Source organism: Puma concolor, chromosome C1 (assembly GCF_028749965.1).
Source record: "Puma concolor isolate L17-30 chromosome C1, mPumCon1.1.hap2, whole genome shotgun sequence".
NCBI classification, from domain to species: Eukaryota; Metazoa; Chordata; class Mammalia; order Carnivora; family Felidae; genus Puma; species Puma concolor.
Window position 1 is genome coordinate 104,348,999 of NC_141674.1, and position 21,640 is coordinate 104,370,638.

The 21,640-nt window shown below is 45.9% G+C and overlaps 1 long non-coding RNA gene across 2 annotated transcripts in view; it reads left to right on the plus strand.

Moving 5' to 3' along the window:
* The window catches only part of LOC147578306 (uncharacterized), a 103,255-nt gene that overhangs the window by 40,891 nt on the left and 40,724 nt on the right, over positions 1 to 21,640 (plus strand). The gene's annotated exons all lie outside the window — the stretch shown is intronic.

A 21,640-nucleotide genomic window follows, 5' to 3' on the forward strand; every position in this document is an offset into this window, starting at 1 on the left:
AAATAACGCTGCTAAAAACATAGGGGGGGGGACAGGTCTCCCTTTGAATTAGTGTTTTCGTATTCTTTGGGTAAATACCCAGTAGTGTGATTACTGGATTGTAGGGTGGTTCTATTTTTAACAACTCTGTACTGTTTTCCACAGAGGCTGCCCCAGTTTGCATTCTCACCAACAGTGTACGAGGGTTCCTTTTTCTCCACGTCCTAACCAACACTTGTTGCTTCTTGTGTTATTGATTTTAGCCATTCTGACAGGTGTGAGGTGGTATCTCATTGTGATTTTTATTTGTATTTCCTTGATGATGAGTGATTTTAAGCAAGTTTTCATGTGTCTACTGGCCATCTGGATGTCTCCTTTGGAAAAAAATGTCTGTTCATGTTGTCTGCCCATTTTTAATTGGATTATTTGTTTTTTAGGAGTTAAGTTGTATCAATTCTTTATAGATTGGCCACCCAACTCAGTTCCTGGCTTCTCCTTATTCAGGGACCTTTTAAACTGTTTGTTGTTTTATCCCTTTTACCCCTCTCCCTGTTCCACAGGTCCCCACTCCTGTGTTTTTAGTGTATGTCCTTCCAACTCACTGTCCATACATTTACTACATAGAGTAGGTCTCGGTTGGAGGACTGACCGGAAGGGTGACACACACTGAGCTGAAGTTACTTGGACCTTGTTTTCCTGGCAAATCAGGATATAAGCAAAGCAGCAATGTAGAAGGCATCCACCAGAGGAAGAGAATGCAGGTTCTCAGTGGCTCCCAATGCTTGCCTTGTTCTCATCATGGAGATTCATCTGTGAAGTTCGGTGGTCTCAGCATCTCCAGAATAAGGAATTCTCCAGATCACAGGAGGTTAGAACTGTGGGCTCACTGCCTTTAGTCCCTTTCTGGCCTGAGCCACTATCAAACAGCTTAGAGATAACATTGCTTTAGACCCTCTCGGCCCCATCTGCAGATTCTATCACCACCTGTAAGGGAGGTGGGGTGGGGTTGGTCAGGGCAGGGGACGGGAGGGGTTTCACCTTGAAGTGAAAAGGTTTCTGTTTGGTCATTGGCAATATCCTCGTTTCATATGTCTTCCCATATTTGTATTGTGCCAACCCCTTTTGAAGGAGAGGAAATGAGTTTTTATAGATTCCTATTTAACAAGCCTCAAAGCTTGGCGGAAGTCATGTGATCACCTGTGATCTGTGTGACACAAGCCTCTGGCCTCCTGGGTTTCCCGTGTGTCTGCAACACATGTTCGCTGCAATCCTTTCTAGAGAAGTTCTACATGACCATCACAAGGCTTACACTTCTATGTGTGCTACGTGTATGGTACCCTTCCTCTGCATGTAACAGGCAGCTTGAACACCTCCTGGATAAGACATGGAAACAGACTGGGACAGGGGACAGGGGTGGGAAAGCATCATTTTCAAGCTCTGGCTTTGTGTTGAGTCACTTTTCAGTCTGAGTTTTCGGCTCTGTCAGCACCCCAGGAGTCACTGGGCACAGCCACCCTGACTCTTGGAAGCGGAGCCGGGGTGTGGCTATTGTGGGAGCCAGTGTTAGAGTGTGACTGGATGGGGCCCAGCCTCAGCTGTGCTTGTGGTGACAAGGAGACTGCCATGCCAGCCCCCTCCTATCCTGACTGCTCCCTATTCACTCATCCCGCCTGGTAGCCTCCTGAAGGAGGTGAGGGAGGTGACAGAGGCCACAGGAGGAGAGGCTAAGGGAGGGGCTGTGGAGGGTGGGCATCGGCCTTGTCGCGTGTGCTGTAACCTCTAGTGCTGGCTCAGGCACCGCACCCACACGAGCACGTGGCCCACACTCAGACCCAATAGGTCCCTGGAGGATGAGCACAGGGTGACTTGGGCAGGCAGGCACTTCTTGGAACTCTCTCAGAATTGCCTGTTGTTGTTCAGAGTCATGTGACCTTGGGAGGGGTCCAGCTCAGCCCTCTGGGGGTACCTTAGACCGGCCCACAGAGGGGACCACCATCATCAGAGCTTGGTGGCCATCTACAGCCTGCTACCTGCAAGCTCGTCTCTGGGCCGCAGGCTCACGTCAGACCACAGTGAACTCCTTCCTGGCCTCGAACAAAAGCTCGGAAGAGTTAAGGGTGATGGTCTTCCCATTTTATGCACACATGAGCACATTTCATAAATGATGTAGCCTAAATGTGCCTTTATTTTTAAGTCAGTTTTGGGGAATTTCACACGCCAAATCCACTGACCTAAATGAACAGGACCAGATCCCACTTCCCCTGCAGGCTGTGGGACCCTGGGCAAGTTATTTAAGTCTCAGCTTCCTCATTTGTAAAATGTAAATAAAAATAGTCCACCTTAGAGGGTTGTTGGAGGGGTCAAATAAGCTCTTTCAAGTAACACCCCCATCACAGGGCTTCACGTGTGTGCTGCTCAATAAATGGTAGCTCCCATTACGATTTTTACTTACAGCTGTCCCCTGCCTTACAAGAGGTACACACTCGCCATGTGCCTTCACCCTCAGAGAGGCTACTGTTACCTGCCATCTTGTGAACGCGCTGTGCAGAGAGATGTTGGGATCAATGGGGCCACAACCAACCAGAACTCAGCGAGGCCTTTCTTACAAGCCACTGGCACCCAGATGCGTGGGCTCCCACCAGCCCCTGGAACCCCGTAACTGAATAGCAGTAGTGGATGGCACGCTTCTAAAAGTGGCGTAGAGTGACTGCAAAAACACAAGTGACCCATCAATGGCAAGCAATTACAAAATACCGTTTCACTTATTGCAAGTGGGAGAGGATGAAACATGGGCAGACAACCTAAACCATCCATTCAAAAGGGCAAAGGGGGACCTTGGAGGACAGCAGCTTTCTTCATGAAGGCCTTCTACTGAGGACTCACTCCCTGCTTTCTAGGGCCTTCTCCTGGGAGACCCCAGGAGGCTCCCAGAGCCACTCTGACAGACACCTCCAGTGCTTCTAGTGCTGTTCCTCGCAAGCACATCTTCTCTGAAGCTTGGAAACCTTCTCCAGGGGATTGGCCCCCCCTGGCTTGGGCACGTTTCTGCTGCCTAGCCAAAGAGAGGCATCGGCGATGGGGGCAGAAGGAAGGAAAAACTGGGGATCAGTATTAACAGGCTGCCCAGCATCTTAGGCTGGCAGGCCAGCAGGATTTGGGGGCTGTGCGTGGGGCATCCTGCCACCGTGCGTCCTGGCTCCCATGTCACTTCATGGTAGCACTGAGCTTAAGGAGAATAAGAGGCAGCTGGGAGTAGAGGAAGTAAAAGTAGCTCCTACTTGCATGGCATTTTGCAGTTTGTAAAGATTTCCTAAGCAGGTCCTCATGTGACCCTCCTAACAACCCTCGGAGCGCGGGAGGGAGCGTCGTTCCGACTCAGTAGAAGACACTGAGCTCAAGTGAAATGACTTGCTCCACGGAAGGTCTGGATTCACAGCTCTGTTTTGCCACAGGCAAATCATGTGGCTTCTCCAGGGTCAGCTTCCTCCTCTATAGAATGTGGGGGGTGGATATGCAGACCTTACGTGGTCTTTTCACCTCTGATATTCTCCAACCCATCTAATTTAGTATATATAGGCTCTTCTCAGCTCACGACTCATTCTCCGTGAACATTTATTCTATACAAGTGTTCGTTCCAGCCAAGGATTCCCACTCCAAAAGAAGCATATGAAGTCCTCTCTTCTCCTTGCTGCTGGGGACACTTAGGCACCCACTTACAGACGCTAGCAGCTTCAGGGACTCTCCCTTTCTGCCATTTATGCTGGCAGAGGACACTAGGAACTCAGAACTTCTGCTGCCGCGGTGGCCCTATGCACAAGACAGGATCGCCGAGCCCATGTTAGGGCTCCCCTCGGCAGAGACCGCATTCTATTTTAGAATGCAGAGTGACTTTTTCTGCTGGAATCAGGTTTTAAAGGCTGCTGGAGATCTGTAATGGTAAGGTGCTATGGTTAGTTACATTGTGAGTTTAATAGGCCCCTATGGAATAGCCTGGAAGCCTCTCTCTCCCGTTCATAAGTTTCTCTGAAACAAGCTTGTTAAGTTTCAACACATGTGGCTCAAGAACACTATCTGTGGCTGCAGACTGACTTGTACTTAACCATCATTCCCAACCTATCAGGGTTGTGGCTTCTACAGTCTCTGGTCCAGAACCCTGCATGGAGACACAATCAATCAATTATCTCAGGTGGCTATTATTTCTCTTAAATAACCATTCTGCTCATTGCTAAGTGCCTGTGTTCTCCCAGAGTCTCCATAGACTAAGCAACATGTCAGCATGAGATGATAGATCCAGAGTGCGAGGAAAAGGACTTAAGGCACGTGGTAGGTAATGTCCCAGTGTTATGATATTGACGCCATGCCTGTCCCCAAATCGCCAGCCTGGCTCCACTGTTAGACATAACACTGGGCTGGGAGGGGTGTGGGAGATTCTTGGCCAACTCGGCATTTCTTATCTAGTGCTGACCTCACTTACCATAGAACAGGGCTAGAAAGTGTGTGGGTCTTGAAAGTTCAGAGTGTCCTGGGCTCAGGATGGTTCTTAGTTTTAAAGATTTCTGTAGAACTATCCACCACTGCCCACCCCCACGTTACCCCGCACCAAAGTTTATAAGCTCTGCTAGCCAATACAAGAAATTCAACTATATATTTTGTTAACTCTGTTTTGCTTTCTTAGAACGTACAGCATAATAGAAGAAACAGACATTTATAAATAACCCTGACACTAGGCAGACAGATAAGTGCTAGACCAGATACACTAGATATACAAACACAGTGCCTTGAGAGACTATTTCAGAGGATCTTAAAAGGGTTTGGGAGGGGCACGAGATTAGAACCAGGCCTTAAAGAGTAAGAGGTCTTTGACAGATGCTTCTGGGAGAAGGTAAGGGGTGCTGGAGACGGGAAGGAGAATAGGTGGGGGGTGTGGTGGGCACCAGCCAGGGAGCGGGGCGGGGGGAGGCAGAGCAGGGGGGAACCGTGGGTGCAGGCGCTGGAGATGGAGGCTGTAGCGTCATCGTGGAGGACTCTGAAAGCCAGGTTTAGGAGGCTGGACTTTATTCAGCGAGGATCCCTTGCAGGAGCTGAAGGAGGCAGTGGCTGTGCTGGTGTGTGTTTCAGGGAGACCACCACAATGTCAGAACGGAGGACGGACTCATGGGGGGTCGGACAGTGGGCACCAGTAGGAGGCTGAGCGAGGGCCTAGGGGGAATGACTGGGCATCTAAACTTAGGTGAGGCAGAGATGACAGAAGGGAAGGGGAGGGTGCAAGAGACATCATGAAATGCTTACTAAAAGTTTTTATAGTCCAGACACGTGCCTCTTTAGGGCTGATCTTATGAGAGCGTGTCCACTATTCTTCTGGGGTCTCTTTTATGAGATATTCCTCTGCTCAGAAAGTTACAGTGGTTCCCTGTTGCCTGTTGGATCAGATCCAGGCTTCTTCCCATTCTGACCTTCAAAGCTGCCCACTAACTGGATCCTTCGTGATTTCCTCTCCACTGTCATCTGCAGATGTTAACATTGTAAGCAGTGTAGTTCTGCTTGGGCCAAGACAATCTGCTCATAGTCTCTGGCCTGGCCTGAATCATGCCTCAAGGCCTCTCTCCTCTCAGCTGAGGCCACCTGACGCCCCTCATCTGCACCCCGACATACATATACAGGTTTAACTCAGTTTCACCCAGCCTCCTTAGTACAATACTGACACGAGGTAGGATTGAGTTCCAGGTTCTGGCTCGGTTCGATGTGTCCCTTCCTGCTGGAGCTCTCTGTGCCTTACACTATTCTTCCCTGAATATGACAGAAGGGATTCTTCTAGCTTGTCCAGACCCACAGGAGGGAGAGACAGAGGAGGGGCAAAGTGGACAAGGCTCAGCCACACCTCTCTCCCTGCTCCACAATTCAGTCAGGATTGCTCGGTTTGGCCAGTTCTATATGTGAGTTGACAGGACATTGTATTTGAAGAGTTTCATACCACAGAGGGCTTTAAATGCATTGGCCTAGACTTGGCCAACTTCTTCTTGATGTAAAAATGGAGCACAAGGTCAGAAAGACTTGCTTTCTCTATTTGCTTCCTGGTCAGGTGCCGACAGTGGCGCATGGCAGGGGCTTAAGCATGAGGGAAGAGGAACCCGGTCCCAGGGCCTTGGAATTTACACTCAATCTGTTTCTGGTTACAGCAGTTGTTCAGTACGATTTATTTTGAGACTCTATAATCCTTGAGTCAGAAGGTGGTGACTTGGTGAATCTATATTGGGCAGGAGGTGGTAAAGCAATGGGGACAGCCATGATGGGGGTGTGGTATGTGGTGGTATTAGACGTGGGGGGCAGAATGGAAGGCTTGGATAGCCTTCCTTCAGGGGGCCTGGGACAGGAAAACAGACTTCACCACTGCCACCAGGTGCTCACTCTCCCCTTGCAAAGGCCCTATGAGGTGCTCCTTTTCAGAAGTCAGACTCCTCTTTCCCAGCACACCTGCTTCTGACAGACACTGTCTGTTTCAGGGCTTATTTTTAGCCAGTTTTGACTGCACCCAACCGTGTTTCACCCTCTGCAAAGTTCTAAAGAAGCGATGGTTTAACAATAGGATCAGGCATCAGGCCCCGGAGTCTGTCTTATCAGGGGGAAACACCTAAAACTGCCGTAATCCTTCCTCTCACACATCTCTACAAGGAAAGGTTTCCTTGGTTGGCCAAAAGGAAGTGTGGCTACTTGTATAGAGGGGTGGTGGCAGATGGCAGAGCTCCTTGTCCCTGCTGATCGCCAGTGGTAGGGCTGCCCCAACTCAACTGCACCTAGTAGGCAAGCCCTGCTTTACCTCACTTCCCCCCATTGTGTGTCCTGTGCTCTCCTCCTAGCTGTAGGCACACACCACGTCCATTCATTCGGTGAGAGCTGGGCACCGGCCAACCAGGCAGACTTCCAAAGTGCCAATCCATAAGGGTTGCATTACCGGGCTGTAAAACATCACTGAGTATAATGAAATGAAAGAAGATACGTTTACCAAAACACCTTTCAAGGAGAGCACTAAATTTATTTCATTCATTTACTAAATAAATGTTTAGTTGCACCTATTCCATTCCCCCAATCAATAGATATTTATTTAGCACCTTAAGGTTTGTGCCAGACACTGGTCTAAGCACTGAGTTACAATAATGAGCATAACAGCCTTCACCATGGTAGAATTTATATCCTAAAAGGGAGACAGACATATACAAGGATCTTAGGTCAAGTTCCTCACAAGCAGACACTGAAATGATTTGGGTTTAGTGATCTATTAATGAAGTAGAAATAAAGGTGATAGGGATTGTAGAGACATGAGACCTTGTGGGATAGGAAAAAGTCAAATCATCTGAGTCCCAAACAATGGGAGGTAAGACATAAAATTGGTGTATGCAACAAAGGTCCATTAAGATTTCACAGTTACATAGAGGGACTCAGTCTATGAAAAAGACCAGCTTCAACCTCCATATTCAAGCTTGTGCTTCAGACAGCCTCAGAGTAGCCTCCAATGAGTTGACAGAGGCATGAGGCTGAGAAAGCAAAGAAATGAGGCAATATTGAGACTTATGTCTAGGAAAGATTTCTGGGTATGGCTACAGGCCTACAGGGTTAGGGTTAGGGTTATGAAATTGACTGGAAGCAAATAGATTAGAAGCCTACTGGGTTGTTGTTGTTGTTGTTGTTTGTTTTTTGTTTTTGTTTTTTTTTTTTAATTTACTTGTTTTGAGAGAGAGACAGAAAGTGAGTGGTGGAGGAGCAGAGAGAGGGAGAGACAGAATCCCAAGCAGGCTCCACACTGTCAGCACAGAGCCTGACACAGGGCTGGAATTCACACACTGTGAGATCACAACCTGAGTTGAAATCAAGAGTCGGACACTTAACCAACTGAGCCACCCAGGTGCCCCTAGAAGCCCACTGGTTTTGAGAGAGCTCTGTTGTCAGAGAAATCATAATCCTGATTCGAAAAGCAGAAACAAAAACAAAACAACCCTGCCCCCCCCCCCACCAAAAACACCTTGTAATATAAAACATTTCTCAGGCCTTTAAATTTGCATTGGCTGGAAGCAGGCTGTGAATTATATAGTCCCAAGGATGGCCAAGTCAGCAAAGCTCACTTCAGAGAAGGCCATGGGGGAAATTGGGCATGGACCCATATTCCAACGGTATAGTCTGGCACCAGAGAGAACAGTGGACAAGGAAATTCCTTCAGAGATCAGGATTAAGGTCTAGTCAGAGAATTTCACCCTCACACTGGAACAAACAGTCTTCACTGTGTCTATCCAGAAAGACTTTATCGTTGCTGCGGACAAGTGACTGCCTTGTAGCTCCCATTATTCCTTTTTCTGAATGGAATTTTATTATGGCTTTCCTGTTCCTACCTCCATATCGTGTTTTGACTGGTGATTAGTGGAGAGATGATACTTGTCTTTGTGTTCATAGGTCTCTGGACCACAGGGGGCTACATCTAGACTTGCTAGAGATAACTGTATATCACCCAGAGATCCTGGTCTTTGAGCTGGATATAGTGACTGAGTGGGATTTTGGAGGTGTGTGTGTGTACTAAGAGTGTAAGTATAAGACAGGTGTGCAGTAATATTTAATGACCAGTCTACCTCCTTAGCAGGCTGATAACATTAGACCTAGATGGCTAGCTGTCTATCCAATATTCATATAATATACAATTGATATGGGGGTAGACTACATTTCCTAGCATCCCTTACATCCATATAACTCGCTACCACCAATGGAATGTGAGTAGAAATGATGTGTGTCTCTTCCAAGCTGGGACTTTTAAGAAGCTAATGGGGAATATCCACATTTTCTTCTCCTGTCTGCCATCTGAATGTTGAAAACTCTGAGTTTCTAGGGAATAGTGGAGCCACAAGATGGCCCCTAAACACCACATAAAGGAATGCTCGAAACCCAACCATATGAAACATGTACATTGGACAATTACATGATCAAGAAATATAGATTGTGTTAAACCACCATTGAGGGGGCGGGGTTGCACAAACTAGCGTTACCATAATGCTAGAAACAACTTCATATAAGAGTTCATGACGCTGAATCAGGCATTCATTAAGCCCTTAAATGGTGTTCCTACATCATGGTACGCAAAGACAAAAATGCATATCCAGATAAAAACATCTATTTCAGTGAGAACCAAGTTACCATTCACTCCACAATAAAAGGATTTAATGTAGTCACCCTTCCAGGCAGGTGACAGTTTTGTACCTCTAGGTCATGATACCATACCGGGGGTTCAAGGTTAGTCACTGCTTCTGGGAAGTTAGATACTCAGCAGCGATGGCGGCCAGGTCAGCCTCTGCGAAGGAAAATGCATATTGTAGCCTATCTATAATTGTAACCCTGCCATTGTGATGATGTTCATAACCTCACTGATTAAAGACTGAGGTGACTGGGAAAGAGGCTGGCTGACATTCATAGAGCAAGATACCTGCACTGTGGACATCTTTGGGAGAACATTCTCATGGAACAAACATTTTCACATCCTGGACCCATTATGATTTGTCCATTCATGTGCCTCTTTCCCAAAAATGCTTTGTCACATATCCCTTCCAAGTCTTTGACTATTTTTCCAAACCATTAGTCATTGTCCATGAATTGGCTTAGATCCAGATCTCAGTTCATCTCTCCTTTCAGACCAAATACCACTTAAAGCTCTGTACAATGGAAGGATTTCTCTCCTCTGTAGTCCTTAGGGCCACCCCTTCCAGCCTGTAAATAGAGCTGTAACATGACAGGAGTCCCCTTACTGCTGGTGCCAGCATATTGTGCAGATCCATCTATAAACCAGCTTATTTTCTTTTCAATATATGAAATTTATTGTCAAATTGGTTTCCATACAACACCCAGTGCTCATCCCAAAAACTGCCCTCCTCAATACCCATCACCCGCCCTCCCCTCCCTCCCACCCCCCATAAAACCAGCTTATTTTAAGCTAGGACTAAAGATGGGAGATGCTGCGATTGAAACATGCTCCCTGAGTTCATAGAAGATGATGGGATTCTGAAGTAGAAGAGGCAACATAGCAGCACTTAGCCATCAAAGGTAGAGTGGGCATGGTTACCATAAGGGGTATCAAGCCCAGAGTATAATCCTATAATTCCTAACCCACAGGAATCATTGTAAGTGTTAAGCTGATGATGGATCCCTAGGAACAACATAGAGGAGCAGCTCAATACATTCCTTCTTGACCTGTATAACCAAAGGAACTCTAGGTCTGGAAAATATAAGCCTGACTTGAGTCACTGCAGTAGAGAATCTAGATCAGCATCAACTCAAAGACCCAGAGCTCACTGAATGAAAGGAAGACTGAAAACCCTTGAGAAAGTGCCCTGAGGTATTATCACAGGTATGTACTACAAATCTTTCTAGCCTTCCCTAAGCAGGCTTCCTGTAGCCATTGCCCACGTAACTAACTGTACACTGTGGGGGAAGCAAATACCCAAACATTTTCAGAGATTATTGAACACTGGATCTGAGCTAAACCCTGAGGACCCACAACACCACTCTAACACATAAGCCAGAGTGGAGGCCTTGGGGGAGGGTGTCATGCCATAGAGACATTTTTTTAATTGAGGGTATCAAGGTAGGTGGCTTGACCGAGATGGTAAAAAGGAAATACATGGAATTTGGGGCTTTGTCCATACCACAGTAGTCCCAGTAGATCACAAATATACCCCATTTTTCCCCCATGTTCCTGAGTATATATTGGGAATAAATATACGCAATAACTAAAAAATCTGTATGTTTCCTCCTGACCTATAGTGTGAGGACTATCATGGTAGGAAGAAAGTGGAATCCGTGGAGCTACCCTACCGAAATGGTGGATCAAAGCACCCTGTTTATCGTGGAATCACAGAGATTAGAACTAATAAAGCCTCGAAAGAGGCAAAGAGGATAATCTTCACTATACTCCCATTTACATTACTTGTTTGTCTTATGTAGAAGACCGATCATGGAGCATAGTAGCGGACTCTCATAAACCAAGTCAGGTAGAGGCTACATTTAGTTCCAGACAGACTTTTCGACATTGTAGATCAATACATACCCTGGCACTTAGTATGCAGCTGTTCATCTGAAAAATGATTTTATTTCTACAAGGAAACACCACCATCAAGTAACTTTCATGTGGAAAAGAGAGTTTTCTCTATCTTGCTATAGAATTACATCAGTTATCCAGAGTCATGTCATGTTTTTACTCTAAAAGGCATGCATTTCTCAAGATGGTGGCAAAGAGAAATGTCTTAGAACCCTTTTCAGAGACAAAGGTAAGGAGTGAATGAGTGGGGTCTATATGATAAATACATGCTGACATTCCTATTTCCCTAAATTTTTGGATTCCTCCCTTTACATTACACCAGAGAATTTCTGTTGTTGCTGATGAGAAGTCCACTGGTGTTCTTTTGTAGTTAATCTATCTCTACCATAAATTCTGGGATTTTTCATTATTTTTATGTTTTATAGTTTACTATAATGTGGAGTTTGGAGATTTATCATATTTAACACTTAATGAGCTTTATAAAGCCGAATATTTATTTCTTCCTTCAGTTCTAGAAATATCTACCATTCTGTCTTCAATTTTTGTGTCTTTGTCATTCTTTAGTCTCTCCTGAAACTGTTTTATTAGACTATATTGGACTGCCTCCATGTGTTTTAATTTCCTTTTTAGATTTTCTATTTTTTAATACATTGTGCTGAAATTCTAAGAAATTTTATCACTTCTATTTCCCAATTCACTAATTCCCTCTTCAGCTCTGTCCAATCAATAACTTGGACCTTTTTTTTTAAATTTCAGTGCTCTATTTTTCATTTTTAAGATATATACTTTTTTTCATATTTACACATTCTTGTTTTGTGAATCCTGTATTTCTTCTGTGGATGCTGCTCTATCCTTTATTCCTTTGAGGATTTTAAACATGCATGTTTTAAGTCTTTTTCAGAGTACTCTGTTATTCCTCTTTTCTCAGACGTGTTTCTTTCAATTTATTGGATATAATGACTATATCATTATCCTGCCTTTCCTCAAATGCTTTATTAAGAATTGTGAGCTTGTCTTCGATGAAATTTTTAACAGCTTTTTTGCAGTATAACCTATCTACCATACAATTCACCCATTGAAGTGTATAATTCAGTTGCTTTTAGAATATTCACATGGTTGTATGTCCATCACCACAATCAATTTTTCATTACCCGTTCCATGACATTTTGTCTCATATGTACTCCTGTACTATGATGACCTCCCTGTGGAGCAGCTTTACAATTTCAGTGCAAAGCACCAAAGCACATATTTTGTTTGAGGCTTGGCTCAAGACTTGGGCTCTGAGAAAATAGAGTCATACTAAGCTCTGAACTCATCATAAAGGTTTATGCCTGGGTATTATGCAGGTGACTTTTCTTCCTTAGCCACTGGTAGTACCTCATTTTGGCATGCAGTTCCAGGAGGGAGGGGAGAGTTATTCTAACTTCCTCTTTTACATATCATCTTACTCAGGAATTCTGATTCAGACCCACTGCCAATAATGGAGCTACCAACAAGAACACTGGCCTTTATCCTTGCTTGGGCATTAAAGCTGTGGTTTTGATGATGTTTATGTATTTCCTCCTCCCCTGGATCATGAGGCTCCACTCTAGCCTTTGCCTGTGACTGTAGGTTCTTTCCATATATTTTCTTCTCCCTTTTTAGTGCAACAACTTTATTTCTGGTCCATGAAGACTTCTCTTTCTAGTGATTTCTGTATGTATTGATTTTTAAATGTTCTATCTATTATATGTGATGTGGAATGAAAGTGTGAGGTTCAGTCTGTGCTCAATCCACCGCATTGCCATAGAATTGGTAAAGGCTTTTCCAGACAACCTTCTGGCAGTCTTCTCAGATTCTCAGGGTGTTCATCCTGCCCTCGACTCCCCAGGATGTTCCCAGTGGCGTACCCCATGCTTTGGGCCATTACCTCTATAGAATAGACTCTTTGGATGTGGAATGTTTTTGCAGTTTTAATGCAAGACCCCCTACGGAACTGAAAGACTAATCTTGTCTTTCCAATATACTTATAGGCCAACTTCCTGTCCTTTAACCAACTTGTTAGCATGAGCAAGTGTGTGCAGGGGAGATGGGTGGGATCTCATGGTGGACTGCTATCTGTCTGCATCTGCAAATACCTCCCTCTCTGATCTGTGAAGGTGGAAGGGGCAGAGAGAACCTCTTCAAAGTCATACCTGTGGTGGAGTAGAGCACCAGACTAGAGAGGACACAGGTGATTTTAACTGGATCACTACCTAGCTGTGGGGCTAGTGGAAATCACTTTGTTGTCTTAGCTTCTATGGGAATACTTATAACAGCAGTTTGTCATGACAAATTGCTTTTTTTTTTTTTTTTTCATTCATGCAGCATGTATTTCAGAGACAGCCTGGCCTGATCTAGTGCCAACTCTGTCACTAAACTCTAACTCACTTGATGACTTAGGGCAGCTCATACAAGATGGAAACTCCATGGGTACCGATTTCAACTAAGAGAAAACTTAGAAGTTGGTAACAGAGCTATCTGAAGATAGGCTGGATTGTCTGGGGAAATGGCATTATAACAGCTAACATTTATTAAGTAATCATTTGCTTACTTTTCACAGCAATCCTAGGAGTTAGATACTATCACCCCATTTCAGAGATGAGGAACAAGAGCTCAAAAAGTTATATGGAAGTAGAAAACTAGGCTCGAACCCCAGATCTGTGAAACCAGGCTGACTACTCCCACCCACTCTTCTGTTTTGCCAGTGGAAGTGCTCAGAAGAAACTGGATGACCACTGGCCAGCAGGGGAGAGAGCACAGCAGCAATTAGGTTGGGCTGAGTGACTGCTCAGCACTGAAGTTCTAGAACTCTTCATTCTCTAGGGCTCTGTTTCCTGGAAAGTAAGACTTGAATTTGATTGCTAGAGGCTCCTTTCTGTTTTATTTTTTTTTAATTTTTTTTTTCAACGTTTTTTATTTTTTGGGGGGACAGAGAGAGACAGAGCATGAACGGGGGAGGGGCAGAGAGAGAGGGGGACACAGAATCGGAAACAGGCTCCAGGCTCCAAGCCATCAGCCCAGAGCCTGACGCGGGGCTCGAACTCACGGACCGCGAGATCGTGACCTGGCTGATGTCGGACGCTTAACCGACTGTGCCACCCAGGCGCCCCTCCTTTCTGTTTTAAAATCCTGTGATGCATGTGCTAGGGATAGATGGTGACAGAAAAGAAATATCATATATACTCTCTGACGTCTCAGGATTTAGTTGGGAAGACGAGCCATGAGTATGAACCCAACTGCCCATGGCCCACTGCTCTGCTGGTGGGCAGGGAAAGTCAGCAGGGGGGACAGAAAGTGTTGGAAGGAATGAGCAGGGGGCTTGGAATGGTAGGGTCTAAGTGGGTGTCAAGAAAAGGAAACAGAAAGGGTGAGTGTTTGGAAAGCCAGACGTGTTTCCCTTTGAAAGCTTAGCTGCCACACAAGCAGCTCTATCCATGCCTTGACAGCTCCTAGCCTCAGCTGTCAGAGGGTGTGTTTCACTCTCTCTAACCAGCTAAAGTGTCCTGGCTGTCCCGAACTCAACACCTCCTCTCCTGGTCTCCTGTCTGAGCCTGACACAGGAGGCTGAGAGAAAGACCACCATAGCTTTGGCTGCCTCCCACTCCCAGAAAGCCCTTTGGGTTAAGGGCTGCTATAAATATTAAGATAGGAACCCTGACGTGTGTGTGTGTGTGTGTGTGTGTGTGTGTGTGTGTGTGTGCGCGTGTGCACAATTTTTTTTTATTTTCCCCAAATCTTCAGAGTATTTTAGGCATGGGGAGGAAGAAGGACAAGTTAATGACAGTGATGTCATCAATTAACTGGGGAGGAGACTTACACTTCCTACACTTTAACTTCCTTTCCTACCAAAAAGTTGAACAAAGCTAGGAGGTTGTCATGATTTGTTGGTAGGGGTGGATGGGAGAGTGGGGCTGCCCTGTAAAGAGGGACATAGCAGCATAATAGCAGCAACCAGCTTGGATATTTGTAGGCAGAGCCTTTAAAGCCACTGCTTGGGAAAGGGGAACTCTTTGGATAAACCACTGTATCTGTTGGAGCGTGGTCACTTTCACACTAAATGGAAGTTTCCATCAGTGGTATCTTACCATGCACAAGCAGTACAAGGAGAGGAAGGAAATGCCCTTTTGGAAACTAGTTTACAGATAAAGGGAGGCAGTGGACAAAAATGTGGAATCCAGGAAAATTAAAGAGAACAACTTCAATTCAATTTGGAAATGTTTTCTGGCATCTTCTGCCTGACCAACATTGTCTAAATGCTGTGAGGCACAGGGTCTTGGAGGTAAGATCTATCCAGGCAGATAAGACTAACACACAAGAGGGGCACCAGGGTGGCTCAGTCGGTTAAGCATCCGACTTCGGCTCAGGTCATGATCTCATGGTTTGTGGGTTTGAGCCCTGTGTCAGACTCTGTGCTGACAACTCAGAGCCCAGAGCCTGGAGCCTGCTTTGGATTCTGTGTCTCCCTCTCTCTCTGCCCCTTTCCTGCTCATACTCTGTCTCTCAATAATAAATAAATAAATAAATGTTAAAACATTTTTTTTTAAAGACTAACACACAAGAAACTATGGGAATCCCTATAAATGCTGAACAGAAAAGACAGAATTCTTGACCTACACTCCTATACTGTACTTGTTCTAGAAGTGAAGTATTGCTACTAACCATGATGTTCCAGACTTGGCCGAATGCTATATAAGTTTGGGTAGAGTGAGGACAGCTAGAGTTCGAGTAAGAATCATTGGTTCAATCTGGATTCCTCAGGGAGCAAAGTCTGAGGCAGAGACTGATGTGCTAACACTTTGTTAAGGCATACAGTTCTAGTAGCAAGAGCAGGAAACAAGGGGGAGAAAAGCATGGAAGGAGGTAGGGCCAATAGGTAGATAGATGTATTATCAAGCTGGGCACTCTTAAGTGGGACCGGTTGTTCAATCTAAAGTACTATATCCTGGAAAAGCCCTAAGAACCAGGTCTTGGGAGGTGCCTGGGTGGCTCAGTTGGTTGAGCTTCCAACCGTGGCTGAGGTCATAATCTCGTGGTTCATGAGTTCGAGCCCTGCATCAGCTCACTGCTGTCAATGCAGAGTCCACTTCGGATCCTCTATCCCCCTCTCTCTGCCCCTCACCCCCCTCTCAAAAATAAAAATGAAACATTAAAAAAGAAGAGCCAGGTCTCGGAACCACTAGCAGGGTGGGGGTAGGGGTGGAGGGAGGGCTTCTTTCCCCTCCTGGTCAGAGGTTTGCCCTTTATTGCACGGACTACTCAATGGTTCTTGGTGGTTCATTTGTTGGGCTGGGTGCTGAGCAGAGTTCTGCCACTGTGTCAGTAAAGGAAACCTGGGGAGGGGTCAGATGCGCCTGTGTGAAGTTGGGCCACACCCACAGCTGGGAACAAGAGGCAGGTGAGGCTGAGAAGATCTGAAGTGATACGAAAAAAGGGGTCTAAAACACCCATTACCCCTCTGCTGCATGATAATCACTGTCTTACCACAGATTTTCCTCTCTGGGTGCCCAGGTCCTGGCACTATGTGAGGCACAGAGCAGGCCCACATTATATCTGTGTTAACTAAGTGAACAGAGTGAATTTTGTTGAAATAAATGAATAAATGATCACACCGACCTGAAACCCCTTCATTATCCCGGACTTCCTTCTCCTACCACTATCCCCACCCTGTACCTAACCAGCCACCAAGTACCCATAGCCTGAGGCTCTATGTTGTCTCACTTCCTCCCTGGTTCAAAAGGGAGCCTCCCAGCCTCCAGGGGCTCCCCTCTGCAGTCCGTTGACAAGCTGCTTCATCTAGTCAACCTCAAGTACAGCGCTGATCACCCCACTCTCCAGATGCCCCAAGAAACTCGGTAGCTCCTCATTGCCTACACAGTGAAAGGTATGCTCTCAACCAATCTCCACAAGTGCCCTTCCCACCTCCTGGCCTCATCTTCCCCTTCTGGATCCTTGTAGTTCCTGGAACATACGGTCTTAATCATCTTTCACAGCCGTTTCAAGTGGTACTCACTCTGAGGAGCTTTTCCTGCTCTTTCCCACTCCGGGGGTCCTTGCCTTGCCCTGAAGGCCTGCACTGCCATTTTCCTCTCGCTTAGCACACCCAGCTCCTCCCTTGGAATATGGCAGCATTCTCCTCTCCTACTAGGTCTGAGCACCTGCGGGCCCTCCTAGTGATACGCTCCCAAGTTGCCCAAACAGAGCCTGCCCATGGCCCTGACCACACCCACTGCACTGAGGGGGCGCCAGCGCTCCTGGGTGCCGGTCAAGCCCCCACAGGGGGCGCAAGAGCTCGTGGGTGTGGGTGGAGCCCCCACACTCACTCCAATGCTCGGCCATAACCAGGCGCGGCTACCAGACCATCCGCTGTCACGCAGTCGGCAGCCCTGACCTTGGGGTGGGTGCCTCCTGCTAACCTTATTCCATTTAAGGGTGGCGCTCAGAGCCCAAATAAAGACAGATTTTCCCAGGCATGAGTACTGCGGAAATGAAGAGAGGCGGATCCTGGCAGTCACCCCAAGGGAACACCAAATTTAGCCCAAAGGTTGAATATAAATATATTTTAAATTTTTTAATTGCAAAAATAACACGATAACATTAAAATAGTTTAGAAATAAGGAGAACTAAAGCCCTCCCACAGATCCACCCTACCGGCACAACTGCCTTCATTTTTGTTTGTTTCTTTCAGATCTTTGTCCTTTTAAGTTCCTTTGTCCTTTCAAGTACCTACTTTACACGTAATCGTGGTGTGGGTACAGTTTTGTGTCTTGCCTTTTTACAGAAGACTGTAGGAGAAGCACTTAGGAGAAGCAGCTGTAGACAAAGAGATGAGTGGTTGAATCTCACTTCTACACCTGCCAGCTGTGTAGGTTACTGGATCTTTCTGTTTCCTTATCTGTGATGGGGGGGTGGGGGTGGGCAAACAACCTCAGGATTATTACTATTACAAGGATGAGATGATAATTCAGAAACTCTCTTAGCACAGAGCCTGGAAAACAGCACTTAACAATCCCAGGTTTGTTTTACAAACAAACTTGGGGATTTTTTTTAATTTTTAATTTTATTTTATTTTTCTTAAAGTTTATTTATTTTGTGTGTGTGAGAGAGAGAGAGAGCAAGCAGGGGAGGGGCAGAGAGAGGGAGAGAGAGAATCCCAAGCAGGCTCTCTGCACTGTCAGCGTGGAGCCCAATGCAGGGCTGGAATGCACAAACCATGAGATCAAGACTTGAGCTGAAATCAAAGAGTCGGATGCTCAACCAGCTGAGCCACCCAGGTGCCCCTGGGGATTTTTCTTTAAACAGACTTTTCCCCAGCTAATGACGCCCTACACAGGTTTTTACATTGGTTGTCAAATCTATAACTTTGCCTCAAACCTTTGTAAGCTTACACCCCTCCAGGTTGTATTTCGGTCCACTTGAGAAAAGCCCCAGGGAGGCCTACACGGACTTTCCACCCCACCCGATTCCCTTCCCGATTTGGGCTGCTGTTTGGCCCGCAGCTGCTTCCTCGGGGGATTGAGCTTGGCCAGGCTGCGGAGCCCAGGGCAAGAGCTCTCCTGAATGGGTTCATGCAAGGCTCTCAGTTTCTCTCAGAGGAAACCCTTGTTAGCAAGTAATTACTTGTGGCCCATCCATAGGGCCTTGAGTCAGAGTCTTGGAAAATCAGCTAGGTTAAAGGGACAGAGGGGACTTAAGCCTTGTTTCCTGGCCATGACTTCCCGGGGCTGCATCAGCCTTCCGTGTAGTTGAAGAGGTGCCAACGAGGTACCATGCCAAAATCATCTCCCCACCCACCACCATGCTTGATGGGGGGCCTGGGAGTCTCACTATTGGTTATTCCTCAGATTTCTGACTTTGAAGGCATCTATTAAGTCTTGTGTGTCACCATCAATAACTGTCCTTAGCAGCACCTCACTGTAATTCTGATAATGGGCACCCACCTTGTACTCTGTTCAAGACCCTGGCCTGATGCATTGCCCGCCTAGTACCCCAGCCCCTGGGATGCAGCTGTTACCCTGCTGCCAGCTGACAGATGTCCCCCGTGGTGCCTGCCTGGCATCTTGCACCACTCCTGTGGCCTGGCTTCCGTACTGATGCACTCTCCCTCCTTCCTCACTGCCCCCCTCTCCGTGTGCTCGATGTTGCGTTGTTCTGACTCCTCTGATGCCAAGGCTCCTCTGGACCACATGCTGCTGGCTCTCTGCACACAGTCTTCTGCCCACCAGCCTGGACTCGAGGGAATGGGCCCAATTTACAAGGCCCCAGGCATGTTATAAGAATCAGTCCTGGAAATAACAGTTGCAACATCAAAGAGGGCTTTTCAGAACGTTGACATATGCTATTTAGGTGTTTTAATTAAGACTTCCCTTCTTTTGAGTAAAGAGACTTTTCTGTCCTTTGGGGCTTTTACTGAAAAAGGATGTATGTTTTGTAATAGTCATTGCCAAGTGGTGGTGTTTTAGGTGCTATTTAGATGCTGCTTGAATTCTGTGTCTTTCAAGAATGTTGGCCCAGACTGAAGTCAGGGACGGTTGTATTGTGGAGTTTCCCGGAAGAAATTCGGGTTCTTCTGCTCATCAGTGGCTGGCTTTGTCTCACCTGTCAGATCTCAACCTCATTATTACCTCCTCAGAGAGGATTTTCTGCCCATCCTGAGGAACATCCCTCCTCCACCTTTGTTAGCATCTTATCTGTTTCCTCCTTGGCGCTTATCACAGTTCATAATTATTTTGTTTGTTTCCTTGTGTTAGGGTGTCTTCCCTACCAGAATGGAAGCCCCAAAAGATGGGACTCACACGTTTTGTAGAATTGCATTCCTAAAACCTGACATAGTGCCCAGCCCAAGCTAGGTGCTCAACAGATATTGTTGAATAAAATTTTTCTCTTTTCCAAATGAAAGAAGATAAAAAAAACCTGTAGGTCATACTCATTGCTGCCATCAAGTAACCAATGAGAAGAGAAACTATTGATCCTGTTCTATTTACGTATCTATCATTTATACATTCTGCTTACTGTTCAATCCATGGATCGACTACAGGGCCTTCTAGGGTCAACGGAGGATTGGGGAGTGGGAATCCTGTTTTTGGCAGCCCCTCGAACCTCACTGTTTTCTTCATCTGCACATCATGAAAGCAATCCTTCAAGACACCAGCGGGGTGCCCACTGCCCTTGTTCCCCTGTTTTTCTCTCTGCTGGGAAAATTTGCTACTAGGAAGAAATCTGAAATTCATTCCTACCATGATTCTTCATAAAAGTGTTATTAGCACTTAAGCACTAAGATACTTTAACCACAGTAATGAAACACTGGTAGTAGAAATTCTGACCTTATCTGGCACTGGAGGGAGGGAATTTGGAAAGGAGTCTGCAGGGGCCTACAATCCATAGTGTGTTCACTGTACTACCTTCCTCAGTGATGAACCTTTAAAGGGGAGAGGAAGAGAAAATGAGAGCAGATACATGAGGTTGAAATCTTACTTGCTGTAAAATAAGTCCCTTGGCTTTTGCAGTCTGGGTGTAATATAAACTGTTAAATGTTAATAGCTATGTTTATAAAACCGTGAGAGGCACTGCTTCTTTTCTAGGAGAAAAAATGGATCTCAGAAGCTTTTTCCAGTTGGACTCCGCAGGCCCCTGTGGGCTGAGCACCTTGCTCTTGGACAGATGCCCCCTGAGTCGCAACTCTGCCGTCATAAGATGTGTTCTATGATCTTGCAAGCCTCTTCAAATGAGCTTTCCTACCCTGATGAACAGCATTGACCAGGAATTAAGAGAATTCTTCTGTTTGTGTTTCTCAGCCTTTGTTTCTTCCTCTAGGAAATAGGACCTCTGGGGGGAGCGGGGGGAGGGGGTTGGTCAAGTGCTAGGTGGTCCCTTGACCCTTTGTTTGGAGCAAGAACCATTTCTCTTCATCCAAAACGATGTGATCCCAATCAGGGAGGCCAGTGAGAAGCCTCCACTGTCACAGAAATTTCCTGGGCCTCAGTATCTCTATAGGAACACCAAGACCCATTTCAGAGTCATCCTTGAGGCCTTCACTTGTCTAAAACCTCAGCCTCTTGAGGCCCAGGCCAAGTGTCCTGTTCCATGTCGTTTCATCCTGTGTTTCACTTCCCGGAGCCTGTGGTTCTTAGAATTGATAATAAATGAATTCACATTTAATTCTATTCCAATTGTTTCCTCTGTGTTAATTTGAGTTAATTTGACCTCAGTTAATTGGACCACCTCAGTTAACTGGTAGATTGTGAGCTCCGGGGGGAAAGTTCTGGAATCATCTCTTGACATCCCAGGTTTTCAGATGCTATGAATTCAACACAATAATGAAAATAATAAAGACAATCATGACAACAATATCAATGATTATAATTTAGTGACAGATATTATTTCCCAGGCATTCTGTTGAACTCTTTACGGTCTCTCATTTAACAACCCAATAAGGTAGATACTACAAAGCTCAATTTACAGACGAGGAAACCAAGGTTCAAAGATTAAGTAGCTTGCTGGAGCCCAGCTGTCAATCAGAAGCTGGGATTTTCACCCTTGCAGGCTGGACTCCAAAGCTGTTTGCATTCATTACTGGCT